Source organism: Hemibagrus wyckioides, linkage group LG08 (genome assembly GCF_019097595.1).
Source record: "Hemibagrus wyckioides isolate EC202008001 linkage group LG08, SWU_Hwy_1.0, whole genome shotgun sequence".
NCBI lineage: Eukaryota > Metazoa > Chordata > Actinopteri > Siluriformes > Bagridae > Hemibagrus > Hemibagrus wyckioides.
The window spans coordinates 2,919,471-2,937,264 of record NC_080717.1 but is presented as its reverse complement, the minus strand read 5'-3'; the positions used below and the strand labels follow the sequence as shown (position 1 = coordinate 2,937,264).

Sequence of the window (17,794 nt, the reverse complement as noted above, 5' to 3'; positions counted from 1 at the left end):
GCGAACTTCACCATATTAACAAACACACGTCTATAATCCAATTGTCCATACCTAGCAAATGCACGGATGGCTTGTTACCGTAGAAACCGTACATAGCGTATCAGAACATGTTTCTTTGTCATTTGTTCTTCGTCCTTTTTCCGACCACTGGCTCCTTCTTGACATAAATTTCTTTCCCGCTGCCTGATTGAATGAGTTCTGAGTGTGACTGACAGGCAGCTAGGGGAACAATCGCTCCGCGAGAACAAACCATCCTGGATAAGGAATTAGCGCTACATGGAGCCGCTCTAGACATGTAGGAAACGCTAATTGATTGGTGCTGAAGTGATATTTAATACAATATACATTTCATCGGACAAATTGGTGCAGGGAACCAAGCACCTGAGGTAGAGGATTAGCCTTCTGACTCTAAACACACACACACACACACACAGACATCATTATTACATTATGTCCTCAGGCTAAGAAAAAGAAATGCCAGTTTACAGCCAGGATCTTTAATATCAAATTTTGTTCTTAATTCTGACAGGGTAGAAGTTTCTAGAACAGGAGATTAGCAACAACTAGACTAGCCTTGTTGTTGGTTATGTTTGTTTGGTAGCATTTGGTGGAAAGAAAGAAAGAAAGAAAGAAAGAAAGAAAGAAAGAAAGAAAGAAAGAAAGAAAGAAAGAAAGAAAGGATGGAAGGTAGAAAAAAGACAGACAGACAGACAGACAGACAGACAGATAGAAAGAAAGAAGACTTCTGAAGATCCTGAAGACTTTCCTGTATCTCTGACAAAGTGATAACGTAAACTACCGACACTGGAGACTCCTTCTATAAATGTTAAGTAAGCATTTCCTTACGGAAAACTTTACCACGTTGACGTGAATTTACCGTTACTGTGATGACGTACGTATTAGAAAATGAACCCTGAATATATTACGAATATGATTTTCAGGGTGTTTTTTTTAAATCATGTTTACATCCCATCTCAATTATACACATCTCTGTAATAAACACAACATGGCCTGGTCAGCACTCTGCTGCTCATTTCCAGCTCACACCTTCAGCCGGTTCGCGAGTGGACTTGCTGATTCCTGCGATATTCCTCGCCGGTATTTCTGAGCAGACGAATGCTAATGCAATTTGCGGTTGATTAGATCGACTTGGCGGCCCTTGTGTTCGCGTATATGGCTATAAGAAGAAATCAAAACTATAAATGCACACTCAAAAGGGTTACTTTTTAAGCCAATTTTCCTTGTACTTCAAGCCCTGTCGCTCGATTCTCTCGCTCTCTCTCTCTCGATCTCTGTCTTTTTTTTTTTTTTACTTGTTTCTGAAAAGTCGCTAAGCTGTGAAATAAATTTCCTTTTCTCAGAGCACCGTTTATGTGGGCCGTGCTGTAAGGCTGCTTAAATCCCCTAGCATGCCTCTAATTATTTTATGGCTTTGGAGTTTGATGTGTGTGCTTTGAATATGAGGTTACTGAGGCCCTCAGACACACGAGCACTGGGAGTAAACACTCGCCGATGTGAGAGGGGGATGAATTAGGCAGACATGCTTTTGCTAAAGCACAGTCCCTGTTCTTCTCTCTTGTGTGTGTGTGTGTGTTTTACTCCATGCTTTATCGCTTCCTTAGCCTTCCTTTTTCCTGCTTAAATCTCCTCAAATCCCTGGCTAGCTAGCGGCTAAAGCTACACGGTATTCATAAAGAAGTCTCCTAGCAACAGAACAGCTCTCACTCTTTTCTATCCGAAAGGGACTTTTGGGCCGAGTGCATGAGAGGTGTGTGAAAAGAGAAGACGATGATGAGGATGACAAAGCCGACGAAGATGACGTCCTGGGTATTTTGAGAGTGTGTTTGCCTCAGTTTCATAATAATCGTTTCTCTCAGGATGGGAAGACGAAATTATCTCATGGTGAACAGAAAAGCACATGTGTGAAAGCATGGTGCATGCTGGGATTGCAGGTCATGCTTTATTTTTGGCACTTGGCGAGTGTTTAGCAGAAGGGAGGATCCGTGACTGTGTGTGCCAGCGATGATGGGATTAAGCTGAGCATTACACATGCTTCTGGAGAACCTCCCTTGGTAAATTCTGGCAGAGAACCGCGACCTCCCTCCAGATCAGGTTCCCTCCCTTGTCATAGTGATGGTGAGCAGAATGTTCAGGAGCATCGCTGGATTCCTTCACGATGCAGCACCAGGCGGTTCTCGGAACCCCCGGTGATCCCTGTGACCCTCACACTCTTACTCACAGGGGTATGCGTGACATCATCAGGTCTGACTGGTGCCTCCTCCAAGGTTAGAAGGTTGTACCGATTCCCATGGAGCTTCTAACGCTTTAAGAACCTCATAATTCCAGAGTCTGAGCAGCTGGAGCTGTTTATGTCTCTTTCTGCTCTGAGATCCATCTTGAGTCCAGGCTAGATGGTCATGGAGTCTCATTAATCCTGTGAGGAGGAAATTTGAAATATTAAGGATTTTTTTCCCCCATGTGAAGCCTGATTTGCTCCATTAACAGCAAAGTTCGGAGATTTTTTTGAACAGGCACGGTTTCAAGCAGATAGAATAACTCAGCCTTGACATTTGGAAAGGAATAGTAGGTGTGTCCTGTCCAGCTTCTTTAAAATTTATTAGCCAACCTGACTGAATTCCTCCTGGACCATTAGTCCGAGTTGATTTGTTCACTTTTTGGGTTGCTTTCCTTCTGCAAGTAATTAAAGAATCAAAAGCCTTTCCAAAAATAGTCTGAGCACTGTGTAGGGTTGAGAACATCCTGCTAAATCTCTGTATTTTGGCTAAGTTTGCGCCTCTTGTTTTAAGTTAAAATTGCCTGAACTTAAAACACACGTCAAGTTTGATTCACCTCTTGCAGTTGAATCAATTCAGAGTTGATTCACTTTCACACTATTGAAATGTAGCAAACCTCAGAACGAGAGTGGGATAACATCTACCTGTGTCTTTCAAGCCTCTCGCTAAGATACTAACCAATGCCGAAAGATATGTCCTTAACAAAGATAACAAACATAGATCAAACCTGATCTTTATACAAAAGGAATCCTCACCTCCACAACCGAGATGATGTAAATAAAGCTGAAACAGACAATCTGAGTCAGTAAAAAATAATTAACTTTGCCCGGCAAACATCATAGTCTGTGAACTAGCCGCAGAGAGAGGCTAAATCTGTGAAATCTGAGGGATAACAAACTCCTGCAGAGGAACGTACTTAAAGTCCAATTTACATCAAGTCAAGAATTCAAAGAGCGTTTGTTGCTAAGTCGTTTCACTTCTGCCTTTATCTGAACCTTCATGAGTCATGTCAGTGCTAAATAAATTAGCGATATGGAGCTAGGAGCTGAAGTGAATTAGTTGAGAGTCTAGTAGAGTTTTATATTGTTCAAATAGACAAAGTATTAAAAAGGAAAAAAGGGACATACTTTCATCTTTTACCGTATGTCATCTTTTTGGCACAACCGTGCTAAAGAGGAAAGGTGGAGAACGTTTGATGTATGAATCTAATTATCAATGTGTCTCCTACAGGTCCTAGCTAACACACACACACTCATATCCACCATGCACAAACAGAGCATGGGAGGGTTATTTGGCTCCCACAATGCACTGCTGACACCACAGTCCATCAAAGGCACGGCGGCAGAGAAAGCCCAAGCCCCCCAGCTGAAAAGAACAATTACCACTTCTATCACCTCCTCCAAATTAGCATTCATTGGCGATATGATTTACTACAAAGACAAGCCATTTCACCCTGCATTCTCCCTCCCTTTCTATTCTTCCTTTCTTCTCCTCTTTTCTCTGTCGCTTCTCCGCGGGACCGGGTTAATGTAGTAACATTTGTATTCTCCTCCCGAGCCTCACAGAGTGAAGATGAGGATCTGCTGCAGGTCAGGCCAGCCTTTCTCTTTCTCTTTCTTTCTCATCCTCTGCCCTTTGCGGAGATAAAGGCACCGTAATTGCATTTGCATATCGAACAGGGCTGGGCATCGCAAAGGTCGTGACTCTGGCATCACTTGACTCTGTGGCGAACATGAAAAGCCCCATGAACTTGGTTCACTCCGGTGCCTACCGATACAGTTGCATGATTGCAAATTTACAGAAATCCATGCACAGTGATAAATGGGTGAGGTTAAAGGTGAGGGGCGGGTTTAAAGGGTGAAGGGCGGGGTTAGAGCTTGTATTTTTTTTGGCTGTTTTTACACTGGACCTGCAGACTTGAGTCTGCACCCAGGATTGATTTTGACCTTGACCGGGGACGGGATTTGTTGCAGGTTTGCTTTCTTGTAAGATATTTAGCTGTACACACAAGTATGAGAGAGACCTCTGTTCTTCTCCATGTTCTCAATGCAAGCAATCTTGCTCCAGTCTTGTGAAACAGTGTTGGAAATATTGTCTTTACTGTATATTCGCTGACCTTCCACACTTGATGCAGAGTGCAACACGGTTCGGCTGAAGCAAACCCCAGACTTTAATGGAAATTGTTCCTATTTAAAAAAGGGCCAACAATCAGTTCTCTGGACCATTGACAGACTTGACGAAACATTGACATGCTTGACCAAACAAATGACGCCAAAAGAACCAAACTCAAATGGCCCAGAATCTGGGGGAAAAGCATGCAAGTCTGAAAATGACCTTCACTCTGTAAAAGGTGGATGTGGTAACTTTTGAGTTTGAATCCTAGGTCCACCAAGTGTCCACTGCTGGGCCCCTGAGCAAGGCCAATAACTCTCAGTTGTATAAAATGAGATAAATAGTAAGTTGCTCTGGATAAGGGAGTCTGCCAAATGCTGTAAAGGTCCTAGGTTTCATGCAAAATATGCTTTGAGGAACCATGTCTCCAAAATGTGAGAATCCTACATAAACTCAAAGTTGATCTCTTTCTCTAAAATAGTATTGCACTATTGGGCAGGACCAAAGTTCAAGGAAAACTTTGGCTGTAACACACTTTGGCTCACACCACACTACACAATTATTATTTTCCCACAAATGTATGACCTAAAATGTAAAATTCCATACATATGTATTGTTAGGGTCATCACAAACCTGTAGGTTGTACTGGGGACACAGAGCGCAAGGCAGAAATACTCTTGACACTCTTGACAGGACACCATGAGAATCGTGGAGGCATCACACACTAAAAATGGCAAGAACTTTGTGGTGGGAGGAAATTAGAGAACCTAGAGGAACATGGACATGTAACATTCACATAGATAGTTACCTGAGCTCAGGATTAAACCCTAGGTCATCATGGGGAGACCAAGCACAAGGCAGAAATACACTCTTGACAGGACACCATGAGAATTGTGGAGGCATCACACACTAAAAATGGCAAGAACTTTGTGGTGGAAGGAAGTTGGGGAACCTAGAAGAACATGGACATGTGCCATTCACATAGATAGTTACCTAAGCTCAGGATTAAACCTTGGGCTCTGAAGATGTGAGGCAATAAACTCTAGTCATTAATCTATTCTGAAGAAGAGCTTTTTATTTCCCGTCCTGTGGACTCCCCCCCCTTCACAGTGTGAAGTTTTCTCCTCTCTTAACACACCTGGGTCATCTCATTAAGAGCTTAATAATTAGATAATCATTTGGATCAAGTGTGCCTGCAGTAGGGAGAAGTCTAGACTGTAAACAAATGGAGTTTAAAATCCACATTGTTGAGTGTTAACCAGTTTGTAAAGCTTTGGGGAAACCTGAGAGTTCTATGCCTGACCCTTTAGTAAAGGGTTTCTTGGCAAGTAGAACTCCTTCAGAAAGCTACAGCCATTAACCATTCCAAGAACCCTTAAGAAACTGTTTTTCTAAGAGTGTAGGTTTGCCACTTATGTGGAAAAAAAGATGATTAAGCCAAGTATGATCGATTGTCTAATTCCATTTATAGCCTACATCATTTGTTATAGAGCTACAGGGTAGTTGATTTCACTCTGGTACATCATTCATATTTGTCAGTGTGACTTTTTTTATTTTTTTTATTTTTTTTTGTTTCTCTTCTGCTGAAGGGATTGTTGAAGTAGCTATGAACTTTATTCATCTCTGACTGGAAAATGAGAAAGGTCTGACTGGTCACCATACTAAAGCATGTGAATGAATAATGACATGCCAAGTTCATGACAATGCTGCTTGACAAATGTTTGTTTTTTTAGCATTGATGACCGGCACATTATTGACCTCGTCAAAGTGTGGACTTGGAGGAGGACCAAACATCCACCAACTTGCTAGTCCGGTATTGAGGTATGAAGTGCTTTCACCTTCTACTATTTCTTCTTTAGTATCCCAAACTTGTAGAACGGTGGTGCAATAGAAATTGGTGCTGCCTCAAAGTTCCAAGGTCCAGAGTTCCATCCTGAGGTTAGGTCATTGCTTGAATTGCTTGATGGTCTCCATGAGTTTCTCAGATTCTCCAAGATAGTAGTTTTAATTGGTTGGTAGATTCTTGGATTGCTTGAGGGTTTCCATGAGTTTCCTTCTGGTTCTCAGGCTTTCCAAGCTGGTAGTTTTGATTAGTTGGTAGATGCTTGGATTGCTTGAGGGTCTCCACAAGTTTCCTTCAGGTTTTCAGGTTCTACAAGCTAGTAGTTTTGATTAGTTGGTAGATGCTTGGATTGCTTGAGGGTCTCCACAAGTTTTCTTCAGGTTCTCAGGTTCTCCAAGCTGGTAGCTTTGATTGGTTGGTAGATTTTTGATGGATTGGTGTCCCATATAAGATCTTACACACATTGTTCCCCGGAGCACCTTTATACCAATCACCATCTTCTTTCTTTTTTTTTGTCAGAAAGTTAAGTTCTGGTTTCCCTGATTAAACTGACATGATGACTATCTATTCAAAGAAACAGACTTGTGATGTTGGCAGGATTTTCTCTAGTTAAACACCAAGATATTGGACAGACCCTAGTTTTCTCGACACCACTGTTGAGCAAAATAATTGATGAGTGTACTTTTTTTTACCCAAACGTCAATCAAACACCCTTCCCTCTCACATTCTACGAGACGAGATGTTTACATTTAGCTAACTCGGTCCCTCCTGTTTCTGTCTCGTCAGATGACAAAAATGTCAACAAATCCACCACACAGATTCGCTGCGGATCTCTCTGATCGCCGGTGGCCGCTCGGATTACAGAGAAGACAAATAATCAGGGAGTTGAATATCCCGCTTTCGCAGGTTAAAGATCCAAGAAAAACAGCCTGACTCCACTTTTGCTAACCTTTCTCCCAGGCCTAGCACCAGATCTAATTAAGGTGTGTTGGCCAGAAAATATGCTCCGAATCTGCTCCCAATTATGGCTAATATGTCTCCTCTAAAGCCGAAACAGTCTCTATCCGGAGACAGAGAGTCCTGTGACACATTTAAGCCGTGGCAAATGTTACATTTATCAAGGCGTGTGTGTGTGTGTGTGTGTGTGTGTGCACCATGTCAGGGATCATAGGAGCAATTTGTTCATGTTGTATATGTTTCCACCACCACAGCAGTGAACTGAGTGATAGATTAAGTGTGTGTGAAAGACAAAGCAGTGAGTACAGAAAAGCGCTGACTAGGGAATGAAAGTTTGTGTGTGTGTGTGTGTGTATGTGTGTGTGTTATATGTTCCAGTTTTAATCAGCAGCACGGTGATGTCTGCAGGAAGCCGTGTTGATTAAAACACACTCGAGCAGGAAGTGGGATTACAGAAAATGGGGTTACAGGCTCCCTGTGACGAATTCCATGCAGGTCTCTGGTCTCGAAATCAATATGCATGGTGTGTGTGTGTGTGTGTGTGTGTGTGAGAGAGAGAGAGAGAGAGAGAGAGAGAGAGAGAGAGAGAGGTATTAAGCTCTATATGTGGACCAACACTGATAAGATGATTGGAACATATAAAGACTTTGACCTTGCTTGAAATCGTCTTTACTTTTTTTACGAGTTTTACACAATGAATATATTTTTCAGTGTTTCACATTTAGGGCGTGTTTTGGATGCGTGATGAGTTTCCAGGTATTATTTTCTCACATTTGATACCTATACCTATTGTTCACATGATGTCACGTGTGTTTACTTGAGGGAAAATTCAGGACACAGTAGAATACACTTTCAACAAGTTTTTCATGTCAAATCATGTGAAACAAAACAAATAGTTAAATAAAATAAAATGTAGGATGTGAGTTTGTGAGCTAAAGTGTGCTTGGGGTGCTTTAACTGTATTTGGTCCAAGTATAAGAGCAAATACTGATGAAGCGATGGATGGTTGGATGGACTAATGGATGACTTAATATATAGATGCATAAGTGGATAGATAGATGGAGGGATTAATTAATAGATGGATGAATTGATACATAGAGGGACAGATGACTGCATGCATGGCTGGATGGCTGGCTGGATGGAGGGTTTAATAAATAGATGGATGTATGGATGAATGGATGGATGAAGGCCTTAATCCATGGATGGCTTGATACATAGATGCATAAATGGATAGATAGATAGATGAAATGAATTAATGAATAGATGGATGAACTGATACATTCATGGAGGGATGGAGGGATGGATGGATGGATGGACAGATGGGTGGATGGATGAAGGGTTTAATGGATGGATGGATGGATGGATGGATGGATAGATGAACCGACGGATGAACCGTTGAATGAACAGTTGGATGAATAAATGGATGGATGGATGGATGGATGGATGGATGGAAGAATGGATGGATGGATGGATGGATGCATGGATGGAGAGATGGATGAAGGGATTAATGAATAGAAAGTTCAATGCTTTCATATTGGAGTTTCATAGATGGAGTTGTTCATAGTAAGGAACAAAGAAGAACAAAAAATGTTGAACACTAAATTTTTGAGTGTTGAATTATAATTCTGAACAATATAATAAATTATTAGTTCACATCCAGAGTTTTTGTAGGGAGCAGCTCCGGGTCTGAGGGATTCAGGTTGAACTGGATCAGAGCCAGCGTAAATCAGCTCCTCCAGCACCACCTCCAGATTGACTACAAAATCTGGATAATGTGGTAAAGAGCTATAATTCATTCCTGAAAGCTGAGCAGTGGGGAAGATGAATATGACTACGCTTACATCTGTAATGATAAATAACATTATAAACAAACACAAAGCATGCACACGCACACGAGCGCGCGCGCACGCGCACACACACACACGCACGCACGCACACACACATGCGCGCACGCACACGCACGCACGCACGCGCGCGCACACACACACACGCGCACACACACACACCTGTCCTCCACACCCCAACACACACTCTTGCATGGCTGATGACGGAGAGTGTAATGGTGCATTGCAGGTGGAGCCTCAACAAGCCATTTATCAGCAGAGGCATTCAATTAGAATGAACAGAGAGAGAGAGAGAGAGAGAGAGAGAGTGAGAGAGAGAGAGAGAAACAGATAGAGATAGATTGAGACAAAGACTCTGAAAGAATGAGAAAAATAAAGTGAGAAATAGGGTGAGAGAGAGAGAAAGAGAGAGAGAGAGAGAAATGGAAGACTATTTGATATTGATGTGCCTAGGAAATGATGTCAACAAACTTCCACTAACTCAACCATAAGCTCTCTCTCTCTCTCTCTCTCTCTCTCTCTGTGTGTGTATTTTTCTCATTCTCTCAGTCTTTGTCTTTCTCTCTCTGTCTCCCTTTCTCTCTCCCTATTTCTTGCTGTATTGTTCACATTATTTCAGTCTTTCTCTCTCTCTCTCTCTCTCTCTCTCTCTCTCACTCTTTGTGTGTGTGTGTGTACTACACAATAATTCTCTCCTTCTATATTAAAAACTGTGATCATTTTCCCCCTTTGTAGTTCATACAAAGTAAAATTAGTCCAATGGAAGAAAGAAAAGAGAAAAACGGCAAAGGCGCTCATTAAAACATGCAACGCTTAGAGGCAGGTAAAAATAAAAAAATAAAGTAAAATAATAAAAAAATCAGATTTAGCGAAAAAATTCTAATTGTATGAGATACGGGAAGTTTTCTATTTATAAAGAACAATATTCAAGCAGATTTTCTGATTTTCTACAGCCTCCATGTTATTAGACCAGCTTCACTCTAACATTAAAAAATTATATAGAAATAATAATAGAAAGTTAAACATTATTTATACATGTATATACACTATATTGCCAAAAGTTTTGGGACACCCCTCCAAATCACTGAGTTCAGGTGTTGTTTTTCAGGGGTTGGGCTCGGCCCCTTAGTTCCAGTGAAAGGAACTCTTAATGCATCAGCTTCATACCAAGACATTTTGGACAATTTCATGCTCTTTGTGGGAACAGTTTGGGGATGACCCCTTCCTGTTCCAACATGACTGCACACCAGTGACCAAAGCAAGGTCTATAAAGACATGGATGAGTGAGTTTGGTGTGGAGGAACTTGACTGGCCTGCACAGAGTCCTGACCTCAACCCAACCTTCTTGTCCAACATCAGTGTCTGACCTCACAAATGCGCTTCAAAAGGAATGGTCAAAAATTCCCATAAACACACTCCTAAACCTTGTGGAAAGCCTTCCCAGAAGAGTTGAAACTGTTATAGCTGCAAAGGGCGGGACAACTCCATATTACATTCATGTGCATGTAAAGGGAGACGTCCCAAAACATTTGGCAATATAGAGTATGCTTGAAACCTAGTCGAGTTCCCACGTACAAGAATCTTTCCCTGTTTAAATATTGACATAACTCTCGGACTTCTTGACTTTGTCTGAGATGAGTTCCACATGATGAACCCATCAGGACCACAGCGTCCACTTAGGAGAAAGCAGGACAGAGAAGCTATCAACTTTACCACTTTATGAGTTTTTATGAGTGGAAACTTGTTGTAAACTAAACGATATAATTATCAGTAAAATATATATTACATAACCTTCTTTTTTTGGTTTGGATTGTACAAGTGCTGAATGAGGGCAGCTGTGTGTCAAGTGCATCTGTACATACCGACCAGGATGCAGGTTTTTTCGTCTTTTGACAAAGTTCCTGTCGAGTTCCTCCCACCTCCACGCTCCAGCGCCGCCGTTTGCTCGCCCCTGACGCACTCGTTCGCCTGTACGTTGTGTCAACAGGATGAGTTAACAAATGGAGAGAGGCGAAAAACAGTGCAGCTGCATCGAGGAGGGTGAGACAGAGAGAGAGAGAGAGAGAGAGCTCCTGCTGTGAGGAAGCTCATGCTCTCTCACTCAGTGAATAAACTGAGGCCTTTGACTGCTGGAAAAGTTGCGAAGTTATTGAGAAGGGGAAATTATATGAATCCATTCGTTACCTTGTTCAAGGTAAGCAGTGTGCTGATTGGGTCTTCAAGGCTGCCTTTGTTTAGAGCTCAGAGCCGAGTGAATACGCCGACATAATGTCAAAAAAGAGCTGATGCTTTTCCAAAGGTTAATCTTAAAAGATAAATCGATTTTGAGGAGTAATGCAAGCGAAGCTCTGACATTATTTAAAAGCATTCGGACCAGGCAATCAAACACTTTTCTTCTCTGCTTAGAAGGGCTGATGTTTAGCTGTGGTTTACTCAGAATACGGAGACCTGAAAGAGAAGATGAAGGTGTAAACGTGAGACTTTTCCTCTCAGCTTATTTCAAACACGCTCCTTTTTTCTGCTTCAGGTGTAAAGTGTGCACAGTGATTTCCTCAAATGGAGTCAAGCAGTTGATGATTAGTGTGTGTATTAAAATGGATTAAACTGCAGTGAGTTTTATAAAAACGTACAGCTGATTTGAGAAGGTCCTTGGCCGCTGTGGTCATTTCCATGCTCATTTTGTAACTGACTGTTATAAACTGATCATTTTTTGAAGCCGGGTTGAACCAGACACTGGAGCAGGAATACATCTAAACAGTCAGGAGGAACCCGGAGCAAGATTTTAGAGCAGAACATTTTAAATTATGAAAGGCAGGTAGGTAGGAGGCGTGGCTTAAAGTTTGAAAGGCAGGTAGGTAGGAGGCGTGGTTTGAAGTATGAAAGGCAGGTAGGTAGGAGGCGTGGCTTAAAGTATGAACGACAGGTAGGTAGGAGGCGTGGCTTAAAGTATGAAAGGCAGGTAGGTAGGAGGTGGCTTAAAGTATGAAAGGCAGGTAGGTAGGAGGTGTGGCTTAAAGTATGAAAGGCAGGTAGGTCGGCAGCATGGCCTAAAGTTAGAAATGTGGAAAGGTAGGAGCCATTGCCTAAAGATAGGCAGGTAGGATGCAAGGCCTAAAAATAAAAAAGCAGGTAGGTAGGAGATGTGGCCTAATGTTAGAAAGAAAGGCAGATAGGAGGCCTGGCCTAAAGTTAGAAAGGCAGGAAGGTAAGAGGTGTGGCTTAATGTTAGAAGGCAGGTAAATAGGAAGCGTGGCTTAATGTTAGAAAGGCAGGTAAGTAGGAGGTGTGACCTAGAATTAGAAAGGCAGGTAGGTAGTAGGCTTTTCTAAAATTAGAAAAGCAGGTAGGTTGGAGGCGTGGCCTAACGTTAGACAGGCATTTGGGTGGGATGCGTGGCTTAAAGTTAGAAAGGCAGAAATGTAGGAGAAGTGGCTTAATGTTAGAAAGGCAGTAGGCGTGAACTAAAGCTAGAAGGCAAGTACAGTAAGTAGGAGGTGTGGCTTAAAGTAAAAAAGGCAGGCAGGTAGGAAGCGTGCCCATAAAGCCAGGTAGGTAAGAGGTGTGGCCTTATGTTAGAAAAATAGGTAATAGATGTGGCCTAAAGTTAGAAAGGCAGGTAGGTAAGAGGCGTGGCTTAATGTTAGAAAGGGATTTAGGTGTAGAGGTGGTGTAAAGCTCTATAGTGGTCTTTAACGTCTAATTATGCAACTTTTTATAGGTATATTGCATCCTTCAGGTATGTAAGTGTACTCTTGTGGGAATTCTCTGATAAGTGTTTGTTCCCTGAATGGAAAGTCTGGTAACGTTATTCAGAGAAATCCATTTGATTTTAGTCAAATGGGCCAAAAGATCCAAGTCTTCTGAGGTGAATGTGTAAAGAAGCGAGAGAGCCTCGGCTAAGCTAAACTTTGAAAATGAAAACATCAAATACATATGGATTCATCTGTGAAGGTCAAATTCCTTTGCTTTGTTACGGGTCTGTCTGGGTCAGCGGTTCACACACTCTTCTCCTCACTCCATCTCTTCCGTCAGTGCTGCACTGGTGTTTTTAGTGTCAGGGTCTCGATCATAAATAACACACCCCTGTGGCCTGCAGATCTCTGATATATTAGTGCAACCTGTCAACCTCAGTGAGTGTGTGAGATAGAGAGAAATGGACTCCATGAGAGAGGTAAAAAGAAAGAAAGAGCGAGAGAGGAGAGGGAGAGAGAGAGGAGAGATGTATTAGCCACGGCTGTCAGAATGAAAGAGAGCTTATGTTGAGGCCGGGGGGGCGGAGTCTGCACCGGCCTGATTGATAGCCTCTCTCCACACGTTATAAGGAATGAGTGATCCGCCCGTCATCCATCACTCGACAAAACGAGAGAAAAAAGAGGAGCGCCGTACGAGGCCCACAGCCGGACCGGAGTAAATCACGCAGGCCTTATTTTCCTGATTGCCTCACTGACAAGACAGAGCGAGGCTAGGCTAACGCTAAAGCTAACAGCCTCTGCAGGGAAAGCACAGGCACGGCCAAGACACGTAAATCTCACACGAATCCAATCAGTCACACACAGAGGCGACCACATGGCTGATACCTTTTTAACACCCACACCCACACACAGAGAGACAGAGAAAAAGTTTCTTGCAATCTCACATCCACATCTCACAATCTCACAATCTCACATCTCACAATCCAGAAACACTTCTTTGTCCTCGATGCTAACCGCTAGTAAATAGTAACACGTCCGAGCGAAATATTCCGGACACTTCTGCCTCGTTTTCCACCGTCATCGCGTCTTCACACTTTTAAGATCCTCAGAACAACATGCTAAGTCATAGAAATGAGAAACAATTAGCCACAGCCATTAGCTAACATCCTGTATGCCAGTCATATATCATATTCTAGTTGCCTAGCAACACCATTGTAATGATATCGACTGATCGATTATCAAATATTGTGTCCAGATTATGTTTTCCACCATGATGCTGTTGGATTCTGATTGGTCAGAAGGTGCTAAAAGTCTCAGACTCTATCTATCTATCTATCTATCTATCTATCTATCTATCTATCTATCTATCTATCTATCTATCTATAGAATAAGTCTTAAGCTGTTTTTCAGTCCCGTTGCTCATGTGTTGTGACACCAAATTTTCCCTTGGGGACAAATAACGTACTCTGTACTCTACTCTACTCTAATACATCATTGTTTCTATAGTAACCGCTCATTCACAGGGACTTGTGGGAAAAAATGTGGGAGAGGAAAAAACTATAAGCAGGAATAAAGATGTTAAATGTGTGTGTGTGTGTGTGTGTGTGTTGCTGAATGAAGCTCATCATCACCCCACCCTGTCACTGATTATTTTCCTACAACCACACAACCCTGAGTGTGAAAAAGTATTGGCGTATCATGATAAGAGATTTCTGCTATATCTCACAGCTGGATTATCTCTGGATGAGGGATAAAGGGTGATGAATCTAAGTCTGAGTCTGAGTCAACACTGCAGAATCCTTCCATCAAATCCCAGTTTACACATCTCTCTCATCCTCTCTCTCTCTCTCTCTCTCTCTCTCTTAGGCACACACATTCTGTAAATCCCTCTGTTTGATCATTAAGGAAACACGTCCATCTTTTCTTGATGTCTTTTTTTTAGATAGATTCCAGTTATATTGGAACAGAAGCTCTATTTCTTCTGTGTGTTGAGTTTAAGATCAATAGCAAAGAGAGAGAGAGAGAGAGAGAGAGAGAGAGAGGGAGACAGAGACTTTGATGGGAGGGAATCATGTAGTGATAAAAGGATCAAGAGAGAGGAGGATAAAGAAGATAGTAAGAGAAGAAGGTTAAAAAAAATGGAGAAAGTAAGAAAGAGAGAGAGAGGGAATGGGTGGTCGGAGAGAGGAGGGAGGAATCTTATGAGAGAGAGAGAGAGAGAGAGAGAGAAAGAAAGAAAGAAAGAAAGAAAGAAAGAAAGAAAGAAAGAAAGAAAGAAAGAAAGAAAGAAAGATTGAGAAAGAAAAACAGAGAGGAACGGAAAGAGATGGATGGACAAAAGACAAAACACAGAGTGTGTGTGTGTGTGTGTGTAAAATATAAAATGGAAGGAGGGGCATCACGGCGTGCTTTTATCTTTTTAACGTCAGAACAGAAACGTCTCTCTGAAGAGCATCTCTTTGATTCTCCCTCTCTGCTTCTTTCTTCCTCTAATTACTTTTTTTGGCAAACGATGAGTCTGGCCAAGCGAGAGAGAGAGAGAGATGGAGAGAGAGAGAGAGAGAGAGAGAGAGACCAGAACAGAGTAATGGGCAAATCCACTAATGAATTGTGTCTCTGTAAGTGTCTATGTGTGTGTGTGTGTGTGTGTGTGTGTGTATGTGTAGGGGAAAGGCAGGGTGTGTAATGTGATTTTAATGTCTATAATGATCCTGTACAGTGGAGATGCCAAGCATGCGGGGGGTTGGGGGACGGGGGGAGGAACACAGGTGCTCCTCTGATAGAAATGTAAATTAATAAGCTGCCATTGGTGGTAACGAGTCGAGCTGTCTGCGATGAGCCCTCCATTAGCCCCGTCTCTTTCTGTAAAAAAAAACAAAAAAAACGACAGTGCAGTTAAGTGACTAAGTAACCCGTCGGTTAACGTCATTTAACCTTTGTGATTCGAAACGTGAGGTAAAAAAGCGTGTCAAACTCTAATGCACTCTCCGAATGCTAATTACTCCATCTGGTGAATAATAATAATAAAAAAAAATCTCTCTTTTTGTGCCATGTACTTAGCTCTACTTAAAAACAACACGGCTTTTTTATTCTTGACAAAGACTGTGGTAATTCATTTCATTTACACTCATACACACACACACACACTCATACACACACTCACACACTCATACACACACTGACACACTCATACACACACTCACACACTCACACACTCATACACACACACACACACTCACACACTCATACACACACTCACACACTCATACACACACACACACTCACACACTCATACACACACTCATACACACACTCACAGACTCACACACACACTCACACACTCAAAAACATACATTTATGCTATGTTTAACTTTCCTCAGAAGTGAGAAGTCAGTAAGGATCGTCTTCAACCTTCGACGCATTCAAGCTACGAAGTCAGAAAAAATCAGGATGCCTCCATGTTCGTCTATTTATTTTAGCAACAAGCTAGCCATCTAACTGTAACGACTGATGTTAATCTTCTTCTTCTTCTTTCAGCTTTTCTCTTCAGGGGTCTCCACAGCGAATCATCTCTCTCCACCTATCCCCAACACTAGCTTCATATCCTCATTTATTCCATCCATATACCTCCTCTTTGTCCTTCCTCTTTGCCTCCTGCCTGGCAGCTCCATGTCCAACATTCTCCTACCAATATACTCACTCTCCCTCCTCTGGACATGTCCAAACCATCTTAATCTGTCCTCCCTAACTTTGTCCCCCAAGCGTCCAACATGAGCTGTCCCTCTGATGTACTCATTCCTAATGACTGATGTTAATAATGATGATAAATAAAATACTTGAGTTAAGGAAAGGATTTCTTTTTTTTTCTTCAGGAAATTCCGAGTTATTGGTTTTATTTGAAGGCAGTGCCATGACTGACATTCACAAACACCTTGGTCAAAAATATCAACCCAAAAAATATCAACAAGATATTTTAAAAAATAGGTAGAAATCTCAGACATTGCCTTAATCTACTTGAATGTGAAAGGATTTTTTGTCAGCGATGTGTTTTTCGGGGATGTGAACATGGACTTAGCTTTAAAAAAGGTTGTTTTGATAAAACCTGAGGTAATGTGTGCCCCTCCCCCACTCACTCACTCACACACTTCCACAAAGAAGTAAACTAGATTTATTTTGTTTATTTTAAGCCCAGTTTCTTCTTTACTGGAATGTGGAAAGACCCATAAACTGGGAATCAATCAAGAAAATGATTTATTCAGTGGTTTTTAAAAAAATCCTGTATTATGTAAAGCAAAAAAAAAAGATTTTATTCATAATAAAACCTGAGGTAATTCATTCCCCTCCCCCGCTCAAAGAAGGAAGAGAATGAAGGGGATACTGTGAAAGAAAGAAAGAAAGAAAGAAAGAAAGAAAGAAAGAAAGAAAGAAAGAAAGAAAGAAAGAAAGAAAGAAAGAAACTGTGAGTAGGTGGGATATTCAGTGACGAAAACAAATAAAATGAAGGAGATATCGTGACTTAATTGACAAGATAATGATTTATCCCGTGGATTTTAAACACCGTCTATATGATTTTTTTTTTAAAAAAAAGCTTTTATTCATAACTAAACCTGAGGTTCATGCCCCTCCCCCACTCACTCACACACTTACTTAAATTCTAGATTTAAAACTAGATTTATATACAGAATGTGTTGACACTAAGGAGAAAAACATACAGAAGATAGTAACCCCACCCCTCAAAATTCCCTCTGTCCATTTTCTAAACCAGTAATTCTGAGTCAGACACGCCCGCTTTCCTCTTTATTGGAACAGTGAAAGGCTAATCATTTATACAATGGATTTCAAACAACGTGTGCTAAATCATTTCTAAAAACATAACCTTTATTCTTGACAACATCTGAGGTCATTCTTGAGGTGAGTCTGTCCACTCGTTGACCGTCTGGAAAATATTCCCAGGCAGTTTATGGACAGAAACTTTATCGATCTCAAGGAAAAAAAAATATTCTAGCTACTCAGCTAACACCTTGTACAGACAGGGCAAAATGTCATGAGAAA

At 41.5% G+C, this 17,794-nt stretch overlaps 1 long non-coding RNA gene across 1 annotated transcript; it reads left to right on the top strand.

The window, feature by feature from the left end:
* Positions 1–3,745: 3,745 nt before the first annotated feature.
* On the top strand, positions 3,746–16,542 carry LOC131358184 (uncharacterized). The gene is made up of 3 exons (XR_009205355.1): positions 3,746–3,883; positions 6,140–6,227; positions 16,280–16,542. It is a non-coding gene; the product is annotated as an uncharacterized LOC131358184 (long non-coding RNA).
* The last annotated feature ends 1,252 nt before the right edge of the window (positions 16,543–17,794 follow it).